The 10549-nt window shown below is 41.8% G+C and overlaps 1 protein-coding gene across 1 annotated transcript in view; it reads left to right on the top strand.

Annotated features, from left to right (window-relative positions):
• Positions 1-4847: 4847 nt before the first annotated feature.
• LOC107035442 (CUGBP Elav-like family member 4) overlaps positions 4848-10549 on the top strand; it is a 338453-nt gene continuing 332751 nt past the window's right edge. Inside the window, exon 1 of the mRNA XM_015252830.1 lies at positions 4848-5695. The gene's annotated coding sequence lies outside the window, so the exon portion shown is untranslated. The remainder of the gene's footprint in view (positions 5696-10549) is intronic.

Here is a 10549-nt window from a genome sequence, read left to right as displayed (position 1 = left end):
GTTGGAAATTTGAGGAAATACATGAGCTAATTGTACCCGATAAATACGCACTTGACATTAGCACGCGATTCAAGTGGTTTCTGGGGCTTCTATCAGCATCAACGTGTCTGAAGAATGAGGAGGGTTGTACGATAATGTTTGCGTGTATGAAAACCCGAGTAGGGGATTTGAGTACACATACGTGAGGAGTGCACGCACTATAATAACGCATGGGAAAACACCAGTCCGCACATTGTTGCCTGAAAGCAGGAGTTATGCACTGTATCCATGCACCAGGTTATGACTATAGCCGTGGGCTAGGTTTTTGCAACAATTCCTTCAGCTTTGTTCGCATTTATTTATTTATATATATTTTTTCGTTTACTGCGTGGACTCTCTTTTTCTCTACCTTTGGGGCGTTTTTTTTTCGTACGCAGCGCTCGGATCGATTGTCATGCCACGCATGGCCCTCTGGCTCATTGACGAACGACGCACTGCTGGCTCAGGGACGTTCCTGACAGTTTCAGTGCCCTACGATTTATGATGATCGTAAAAAAAAAAAACGTAATACCGTCAGGCTTCCTTTGCAAGATCCTCGTCATTTTTCTTCCCGCAATTGTGAAAATATCGGTATTATCTTTATCTTCGGATAAACACCATTGTGGACATTGCGTCTATAACTATTGTGATTCATCACAAAATAAACACTGAGGCTCGCAAAAAGGAAATTGAGGGTTTGTTCTAAGTAAACACCAGATTTCTATGTAAAAAAGATGAAAAAAGGAAATGAAAAACCTATTGACAGGGGATGAGAAGGAGTATGGCGGAGGCAGGATGAGTAACGGATCGGTGAAAAAAAAAAAAAGATGAGGAGAAAAAAAAATAAAAGAAAAATAGGAAAGATGGAATAGAGAGTCTGTACATGAAGGATTTGCACAAGGGGGTAGACGCTGGGGAAATAAGGTAATACGTGCAGCTTTGTCTCGATCGGAGTAGTTCCGGGGAAAATGTTGGTGAGTGGAGGTGGTAGTGGGGGCGGAGGAGGAGGAGGGTGGAAGAAAGCAAAGCGAGAGAAGGAAAATGTACAGTAGCGAATGCCTTTCTGTTATTACCGGAGCACTCGGAAAGACACAAGGGGATATACCTTCTGCTCTGCATCAAACTGAAGTTATACTTTCACCACTGGGGGTGGAGGGGAGCAACAAGCCATGTTCTGACGTTACGATACGACCTGTACTGGGTTCTGGTAAATTTTGGCCCACCCAAGACGGTAAATAGCACTGATGCTTTGGGGAATTTCAGGGAAGTTGAATGAGAGATACGGAGAAATGATTTCACAGTCACGTGTTACTAGAAGTAAACTTTTTTTTCGAAATCGATTTAAAGAATTGTCAAATTTGATGAAAAATTGAAGATCATCTGCAAATAAAAAAATTTTCATCTGCAAAATTTAAATTTCGACTTATCAAAGAATTATAGAGGCAAAATGAGTCGTCTGCTTTGAATTTTGAACACAAATGCTCTGCTCGTTTTACGGAATTATTTAGAAGCCAGGGAATGTTCACGAATTAATGGAGAATATTTTATGTTTCCAATAGCAGACGCCTTGGACATTCTAAAATTAAACTTCATTCATTTTTCATCCAATTTCTCAATTTATTCATGACCGCCATGAGAGGACATAACCTTTTTCGTGTTTTAATGCTCAACCCATTATTGGACAGGTAATATAATGTCTTATTCTCGGGGATATCATAAGTTGGCCCAGGTGAAATTAAATTTACATAAGTGATTCGGCCCTCCTTCAATGCTCGTTTTCAGAATACTCGTGTTCTCAACTCATGAAAATATGGATTAACCGACGTGTATTCTCATCAGCCACAGTGAAAATCAATTAGGATATTATTCGCTCGGTTAATCATGTCAGCAGACGGAATAATACATTTAAATTTCTACGTTTGATTATTCTTTGGGGTCAGCAGCCACTCATCAGAAGCAGCCACTCTTAAATTATCGGTTCTCCATGAATAAATAACACTCTCTGAATGATGAATGTTTCGTCGGAGTGAGACCAAAACCGCCAATCATCTTGAATTATTCCTTACTCTCCAAACTCCCCTACCCCCTCCCTCCCCGTCTACTAATTCACAGACTTTGCATAAGTCATCATAACACCTGACGACTATTAATTTTTTAACGCGTCTAAGAATTGCCGCAGTGTGTCGATCGATCGGTCGTTAACCAACATTCCCAACCTATTGGTTAGGAATCTGTGATGGTATGTGTGTTGGTGGTTGACTATAGAGCTGGGAATAGAACGAGCGACCAGGGTAGTTGGGATGAAAGGAGAAGGGGGAAGGGGCAGTTGCAAGTTGACTGTATGTATAGGATGGTGAGAGTATGGAGAAGGCAGTGGGGAAGCTGATGGTATATAGAATCCAAAGGGGGTGGGGATGGGGATGGTGGGAGGCGTGGTAAACGTAGACCACGTTGGTTAGGTCAGGAGGTTCGGGAGTCGCAGCAGAGAGCCGATAAGGGCTTGCCAGGGCCCGGTCCGTTAACGACTATGTAAATTGACGGGTCTATTTATTCATCGTATCGAAACAATCCAGAAGAGATGAAGACATCAGGCCAATTTTCATAGGCAGTTTGTAGAGGCCTCATCTTTGCACTTGTACCTTTTCCCTCTTGTCTTTTCGAGGCTCTTTTTTTTCTACATTCAGGGTACTCCTCTTCTACTTCCTTATACCAATTATGCTAATTCACCATTAACGTTCGACTCATTATTCCTCTCGGATGCTCCATCACAGTGAGACACAACTGGGTGCGCTTTAATTCCATCGGGAGTATGGCTTCCGTCTCACGAATTCCATCGATGTGAAATGGAACGTGGCGTGACTCCTACCACCACCTGAGAGGCGCAGAAAAGTTGAAGGTGGGAGAGAGAAGACGGGAGGATGATTGGAAACGGCTCGAGATCCTCCTGGTGAGCCGGAAAAACGTTTCTCCTCGGTATAGCGTTCCTCGGCCTATTTAATTCCCTCTTCCTCTCGCTCATGATAATAATGTAGCGTCATCTTTACTCCAAACAATTTGATATTTTTTTTGTATTGTGAGAATTCTCAGAGACAACTTTTGAATATTTTTCGTTCAAGTGGCAGTTGGCAGTTCCAAAGAGGGAAGAGTACGATATATCGAGGCAGGATGTTGCAATGAAAAAGGCTAGTTTAACGTTGTACATCAACGTATATAGATTGTGATGCTGAGTAGAGCGCATGAGATGAACAGAGTGAGGGTGCTGCCTTGGGGTTCATTATTCAGGGCTATTGATTTCCATCCAAGCTCCCTTTTGCACCCCTTTCTACCCGCGGGCAACGCCGCACCGACGAGAAGCAACCGAACGCGGGTTTGAGCGAGACAGAATGAGATTGACGGGGTCTGTGTACTCGAAAAACGGCGGTGGATGGGAGGAAGAGGCCTCTCCCTTTCTTTCACATACTTTCTCCACCCATACATTCATTGATACTTTACATAGTACCTATGCCCGATACCTTTTTCCTCCACTATATGGATATAATCCAAAAACTTATCCACGCGTATATATATCTCTCTCTCGCTCTCTCTTGTCCTCTTGAAGGCCTCTTTTCCGCATCAACCTACATATCTGACTGACGTGTGCTTAAGCCAAGTGTCCTACTGTCCAAAACCCGTACCAATTGCCCGTACCCATAGTCCTCTCTACTTCAAGCACCGACTGTCAGTTCCTTTGAACTCTTGGACATTGTCAATTTCAACTCTACTCACAATCTAACCGTGAACCATGAGATAAAACAGTCATGTCCTTTGTAGCAAATGCACTTGTCTGATGCTCCGGAGAATTAATCAGAATGTATTCACTGTTTCAGTGACAATTTGACAATTGTTCTACTTTCAACGACAGTATTTCTGTCATGAATTGGTAAACCAGGATAAGTGATTTCCGCTTAGGGTCAATTATTGATGAATATCTTGGAAATGGATATAGTTAGAGAAATTTTTGTGAAGAGCTTTTTTAGAGCTGACATTTGGCTCTATAAAAACGATTTTCATGAAAATTTCGGTATCTTTCTTCGTTTTCAAGATATTCATCGATGATTGCGACTAAGCAAAATGCAGTTATCCTAGTTTACCAATTCACTACAGATTTCATTCATTTGAATGAAAAGTTGACGGAATTTTACGAAAACTTGTATTGCCTTCAGAGATAAAATTGAAGTGAAAGAGGAGTGAAAAAAATGCACTTGAATATCTTCAAAAAAATGTTTACAGTAGGCGCTTCGTGACAATCAGACATGGGGTGTGTACCCGGCAAAAGTGAAGTTAGACGGTTATATTGTGTATACACGTTGTGCGAGCTGGCTTGTGCCACACCGTCAACTGTCGGTGAGAAACGTAGGCGGAGGGGGTGGTACGAGGGGGTGGAGGGGGGGGGGGGGAGGGAGATTGTTATATACGCAAAAGCCTTGACGAGGGGGGTCAAAGGGCGTCGAATGGCGCCGGCGCGAGTAGAGCATAACTTCGGCATCGCTGAGAACCACCTCCGCGTGGTGGGTTTGTGACGTCAGCCGTTCTCAGTGTGCGGAGAGCGACCGTAGTGTGCACAATCTCCACGTTTATCGGTTATAACGACACTATTTCATTAACACTTTTCACAATTGCGTGTGTTTTTAATGCCAATTTATACATTTTTTTTTGTTGTTCAATATCTCAATGTGAATCACGTGATTGTGATAATTAATGGATTTAATGATTGAGTTGAGTATTGTTGAGGGAATAATAACAGTGAAAAAAAAAAAAGTTGAAATACGTTGAACAACGTGGACGCGTGTGTAAATAAATCAATGAGAGTAAAATCAATAGGCGTTTGTTGAAACTTTTTTTTTTTTTCATCATTTCGTCACAAGTTGAAGACTCGAATTCAGTACATATTCTGGATAAATCCCATCACGTGGGAGCCGACGAGGCTTGATGAGTACGTGGACGATCGTCAGTGGGAACCACGCGGTTGAGCAAATTGTCCTTGCCGAGGCTGTTGGCACCTAGCATCTGGTTAAATCACTTGGCTACATCGCTGGCATAACAATAACCGTTGTCATAATAATCATTTGAATTTTACTGGACGATGAGGATTCAACGGAGACGGTGGTGAGAGGGGGAATTCAATCACGCGGTCGACATAAATTTTCAGCGTCGTTTTTTTTTTGTTTTTCGATTTTTTGAATAATTTTTTTTCGGCGAATATTGCGAATATTAATCGAGTGGGGTATCTTGATATGACGAGTGAGATGAGCCGCTGCCGCGAGGCATCATCGCTCGGCGACGTGGTCAGTTAGCCGTCCCGTTGTCCATCAGTTGCCAATTAATTAACTCGGGGGTTGAAACTAATGAACAAATTATTGTTTTGTACGAGTGATTTTTGTGAACTTGTGCGTTATTGGTAATTGAGTCGTGTGTCAATTGAATGGAAATTCAACGATTGAATGATTCAAGTGGTTGATTATTTGAATTATTTATTGCATTAAACTTGGGGGAAAAAGCGTGAGTGTGAGGATATTTGAATTGATAAATTCAGCATCTTAACCGGCGATCCGCAAGTACGCGGAATCAAAAGCAGGCAGCGTGGAGCGCTCACCGATAGTGTGGCCGCGTGCCGCGGACCTTTGCTTCTATCAACCAGGTACAGTTTCAAATCCATTAATAACCGAGTACAAGAGAATGAAATATCGTTGGTGTAGGCATTTTAAATTGATGAAAATGCGCGATGACAAGTTGAAATGAAGTAAAGTAGATATATCTGGGGATGACAGACCACCGGGCAGAGCGAGAAAAACGGAATAATTTAAGTTTTCGGGGTCTGGAGAACAAACGAGTGGTAGAGGGAGAGAAAACGAGACTGGCTGAAGTGGCAATTGCTGGAAATTGTGCCAAGTGCAGCTCGTATTGTAGAGTTTCAATTTTATTTATTTTTTGTATATATATATTTTTTTATCATACTCTCATCGTCCCTCCAAGTGGCGGACAACTTGGCACAAACACGACGGTATTATGTTCGGGTGGGGCATATTCAACGGGTATTGAGAGAGAGACAGATGGTATAAATATCACGGGATAGAGTGTGTCGGCTTGCGTGATATTACGAATTCGACGGGATATGATTTTTGACGGAGAATAATTCCCTCGAGAGTCTGTTGAAAAAAAAAAACCAATGAAACATTGAAAAATAAAAATATAATTGAAAATGAAAAAAATAAAAAACAATATTCACACAGATGTGTACACGTTTTGGGGTAAAAATTGGGGCCATGAGGTTGAAAATATAACGGTTATCATAGCGTTGATGATATCGAACTGACTGGTGGATAAGCTCTATCCAATACTTGACTCGATTTGGAACGCGCTCCACTTTATGTGCACATTCGACTAAGGAGAAACCCTCGCCAGCAAAGTACTTATAGATCTCCCCTCCCCCCTCATTGTTAGTACCCCACACCCCCTGTATGCATTCACATTCTTATTTATTCATTCAGCCAACCTACAACCCCTCTTTTTCCATAGCACTACGTTACTCTCAAGATAACCGTCTCAAGATTTTCGAAATTTCCGACTGAAAACTTTCCAGACGAAAGTATTGCCCACCTGGAAAGAAATATTGCTCGATTAAACTTTTGAATCCACATGCATTCTGGATCAGGGAATCGTGAAGGAAATACCCTGGTCATTTATTATTGTCAGCCATTTCCATGTAAATGTTGATTGTCAATGAGAGCTGTAAATAACTCGGGGAAAATAATGTGGAGAATTTATTCCTCTCACGCTCATGATTTAAATGTCAACGTCACCACTAAAACATCAATCTCCTTGTGTTGAATCAACTAGCCACTCGATGCCACTCCCAGGCATTCCACATAATCAGCTTAGTCCCTCGGAAGCAGGTTCCATTGAAACCGGGTGTCTCATCGAAATTTCAAGTTGTATCGCCTCCGGGTTAAGAGGACTTGTGAAGAGGTTTTGGCACCGAAGTAGTCGGCCAACAGTCGATTTAATTTTCACATTTTCCGGTGGAGTAGTATATTCCCAAGTGTATGACTACGTTCAACTCCCCTTTCGACAATGAGGATATGTTTCTCTACATCCCTATATTTGCAATCGAGACCCCGGAACGGCTGGATGGGTACATACCATGACCCGAATCCCTAAGTTACCGCCGCATACGGTCACGGGGAAAGCCCAACGGACAAGCACGTAGTAACCTAGACACCCCTTCATGGACAAGATCCTCAGAGTCCCTCCCGCCCTTCCTCCTTCCACCGATCTACCCTCGGCAATCCCAAACACCCCTCCTTTGTTCAGTTACTGTGTTTGAACTCTCAACTTGCCTGCATATTAAATCTTTCACAGTATGACTGAACTACTCGAAAACATGCTCATATAAATGCTGGTGGGGGCTTTGTGTGGCATGTGCCAAGTTGACAACTTATTTTCATGAATTTTCACGTTAACCCGAGTATTCCGTGGGCATTTACTCAATGAGTAATTCGAGGCAACATCTGCCCATCATTTGACGAAGGACAATCGGGTTTTCTTCATTAACTTTCTACATGAGTAGTTTGCAGCTCTTAACCTTCCCTTGGAAATTTACAACCGTTCGTAAGAGGTCTGCAATCGAAGGGTCGGTTGTAAAGTCAAACCTCGAACATAAATTTTTACTGGACTTAAATGTGAAGTGAATTTCTATGGCAAATACTCTTGAGGTATTTGAAGATATTTTGAGTGGAATATTCCGGAGATGAGGGAAAAGAAAATTGAGAGATACAAATAGTGGAGAGAAGTGTCTTTGAGACATTAATTCTCCAAAATTACAGCAGACACTCTCAAACTTTCAGGGGTGGGTCAGACCGAATTAACTGAGGGAAGGGACTTTTTGAAGGGCAATGAAGAACATCTGGTGTTTGTCCGTAATGTCCCTAATGTTCAAAATTTTCTCGAGCAAAAAGAGGAGAACATTATGACCATAAAATCTCCCCTTTCATTTCTTTTTTCTCTCCTGGAAAATTAATTTCCCCGGAATTACCGGGTATAAACCCACTGTTTTTATGCATTAGTATCACCATACTCGATATACAGTTGGCAGTCTTAGTATTCTGAAAGCATTTTGCATTCGATGTTGGTAAAGAGCCGCACTTGTTGACGCCAAGGGACACGGTTAGGGAATCGAGAAAAACGTAGGCAGTATTTTCAGAACGCAAAGGGTGTGGTATTTGTGAGTGAAGGAGGGACACAGGAGAGATGACCCAGAGGGATACAATGTTGGAAAGCAAAGTGAGTGCGCGCAGTGGTCAGACTGGCTGAATCTCGAGGGAGAATTCTGGGACCACAATTCTAAATCAGGTTTCTCTCCCTCGTGAGTCTCTACACCTCGTTTCTTTCGATACTGGAAACATCTGACAATTTTCGGTTTCCGAATTGTTGAAAACTATCAATTTAGAGATAATAGAGAGACTGGTTGCCAACAAATACTTGGTAACTCTTGGCGTGATTTTATTCTTCATACGGTGGATTTTATTTTATCCTTTTCAGTCTAGAGGATTAAAATAATTCTGTTCTGGGGATTATTCATAACAAAAGGAGAAATATTATTCATGCGCTGTTGGAAAATTTTGACTGAAATTCATTATTTGATTGAAAATTCAAGTATGTCGAGAAATTTTCGTCTTCCTGTTGCTAAAAAATTGAAAATTAAATGTTTTTTCCCCGAATCAAATTCATTTTTTTTTCTGACAGTGTAGATAGGGCTAAAATATTTCCTTGTAAAAGACTTTTTATCATCCCTGTGTGGACAGATGATAAAATTTGATTATATTCATATAAAACTTGAATAACAGCAGCAATAATATTTCTCAAAGTACCACCATTTGACATAGTATCACTGAATCGAATGGTTGCACGCGTTCACGAACGTTTTCCCATGTAGAGCAATAAACACAAACTAGCGACTTCCGCCTGAGAATGCCCAATGTCAGGAATGTGTCTTACATTTCAGACAGATTCCAATTCTCCACTCAATGGATACTATATCGAATTTATCTATCTCGTGAAAACCAGTACTCTATCCAGAAATACGAATAGAACAGTATTTTCTTGGAATTCTCCTATGATTTCATCCATTCTCCGCTCATTGAGACGCGGAGGAATGAGACGAGACGTTGGACTGTTCGTCGTGGGGGTTTTGAAATTAAATTCCCGGTGTTAGGTACTTGGAACTCTAGCGCACCGCGTGTTAGTGGAAACTCCTCGGCACGAGTCAGACGTGTCCGTGGATTTATCGTCACCTTCGTTATAACGTGTAAAAGTGTCTACGTGAGCATGCGACCTAATACCCAGTGACTCGAATATGAACGTCGAGTTAGCATGCGACGATGTGTTTCGACGAGTTTGCGAATATTCTCCACCCCTGAAATAACAATTTTCGTTGGTTAAATACTCATCACAAAGCCCTATTATTCAAAACTAGAGACTGAATCGTTCTATTTATCCTTGAATATCACTCCAAGTGAATTGATTTTATTTATCAAAGTTGAATGAATGTTGTCTCTGTACGAGAATATAATGATAAAATATTGACAAAGCTGTGTGTATGTGTGTGTGTGTGATATATATAATCTTTGTGTCACGTATGAGAGAGTAGAGTTCTGCTCACATCAAAAGCAATTTATACGATTATATGCATGGCACCTTCAATGCGCCTTAATCAAATAAAAGCAGCCCCCTCTGAAAGGCACTGTGTGTTGACGTGCGCGTCGTCTGGTAGAATATACCTCTGGATGTTGCTTCACGACGTGTGTTACCCCACCTATCCTTCTTCTTCCATCAGTATCGTAATGCATTGTGTTGGGAAAATTTCTCGGGTTTTACTTCTGCACATCTTTTCAAACGCCTACACAATAATAGCAAGCACTGCTTGTCTCCGTCAACAATCACACACACACACACACACACATACTCTATTTTTTTTTTCCATCGAAGAGAAAAGATGAAAACAATGAAGAAAACAATGACTGGAAAAAATGAACAGGAAAAAAAAACTACAATGTAGACTGTCTTCAATGTTCACACGAGTTGGCTGAGAAATGCTTTTGAAGCGTTCTCAAATGCATTCGAATGTTTCCAAATACCACCGAGTGGAATAGGCCGACGGGCGAGAGATGCTAGGACTCGCCCCGGGGACCAGTGCCAAAATCTCAAGAGGGCGTCTCTCGTCTCCACCTACCCCCGTATCTACACCCTTTTCTGCATCCCACCCCTGTACACACCCGGTATTCGTCTTTATCTCACACCCACTTCCAGTCCTCTTCCTTTCTCCTATCACCCTCTAGCCCCCTCCACCCTCGTCACTACCTCAACATATACCCATTCTAGAGGTACCGTGCTTTGTTATGTTAATTGTTTCAAACTCCGAGCATCATCGCTACGTTTATTTTCCATTCCCGTTTCCTCTCTTCCACCGTTCGTCTACCCCTCCTCCTCCTCCTCC

Source organism: Diachasma alloeum, unplaced genomic scaffold (assembly GCF_001412515.2).
Source record: "Diachasma alloeum isolate Michigan unplaced genomic scaffold, Dall2.0 Dall_scaffold_00198, whole genome shotgun sequence".
NCBI classification, from domain to species: domain Eukaryota; kingdom Metazoa; phylum Arthropoda; class Insecta; order Hymenoptera; family Braconidae; genus Diachasma; species Diachasma alloeum.
The sequence above is the reverse complement of the archived record's forward strand: the minus strand, read 5'-3'. Positions and strand labels throughout refer to the sequence as shown.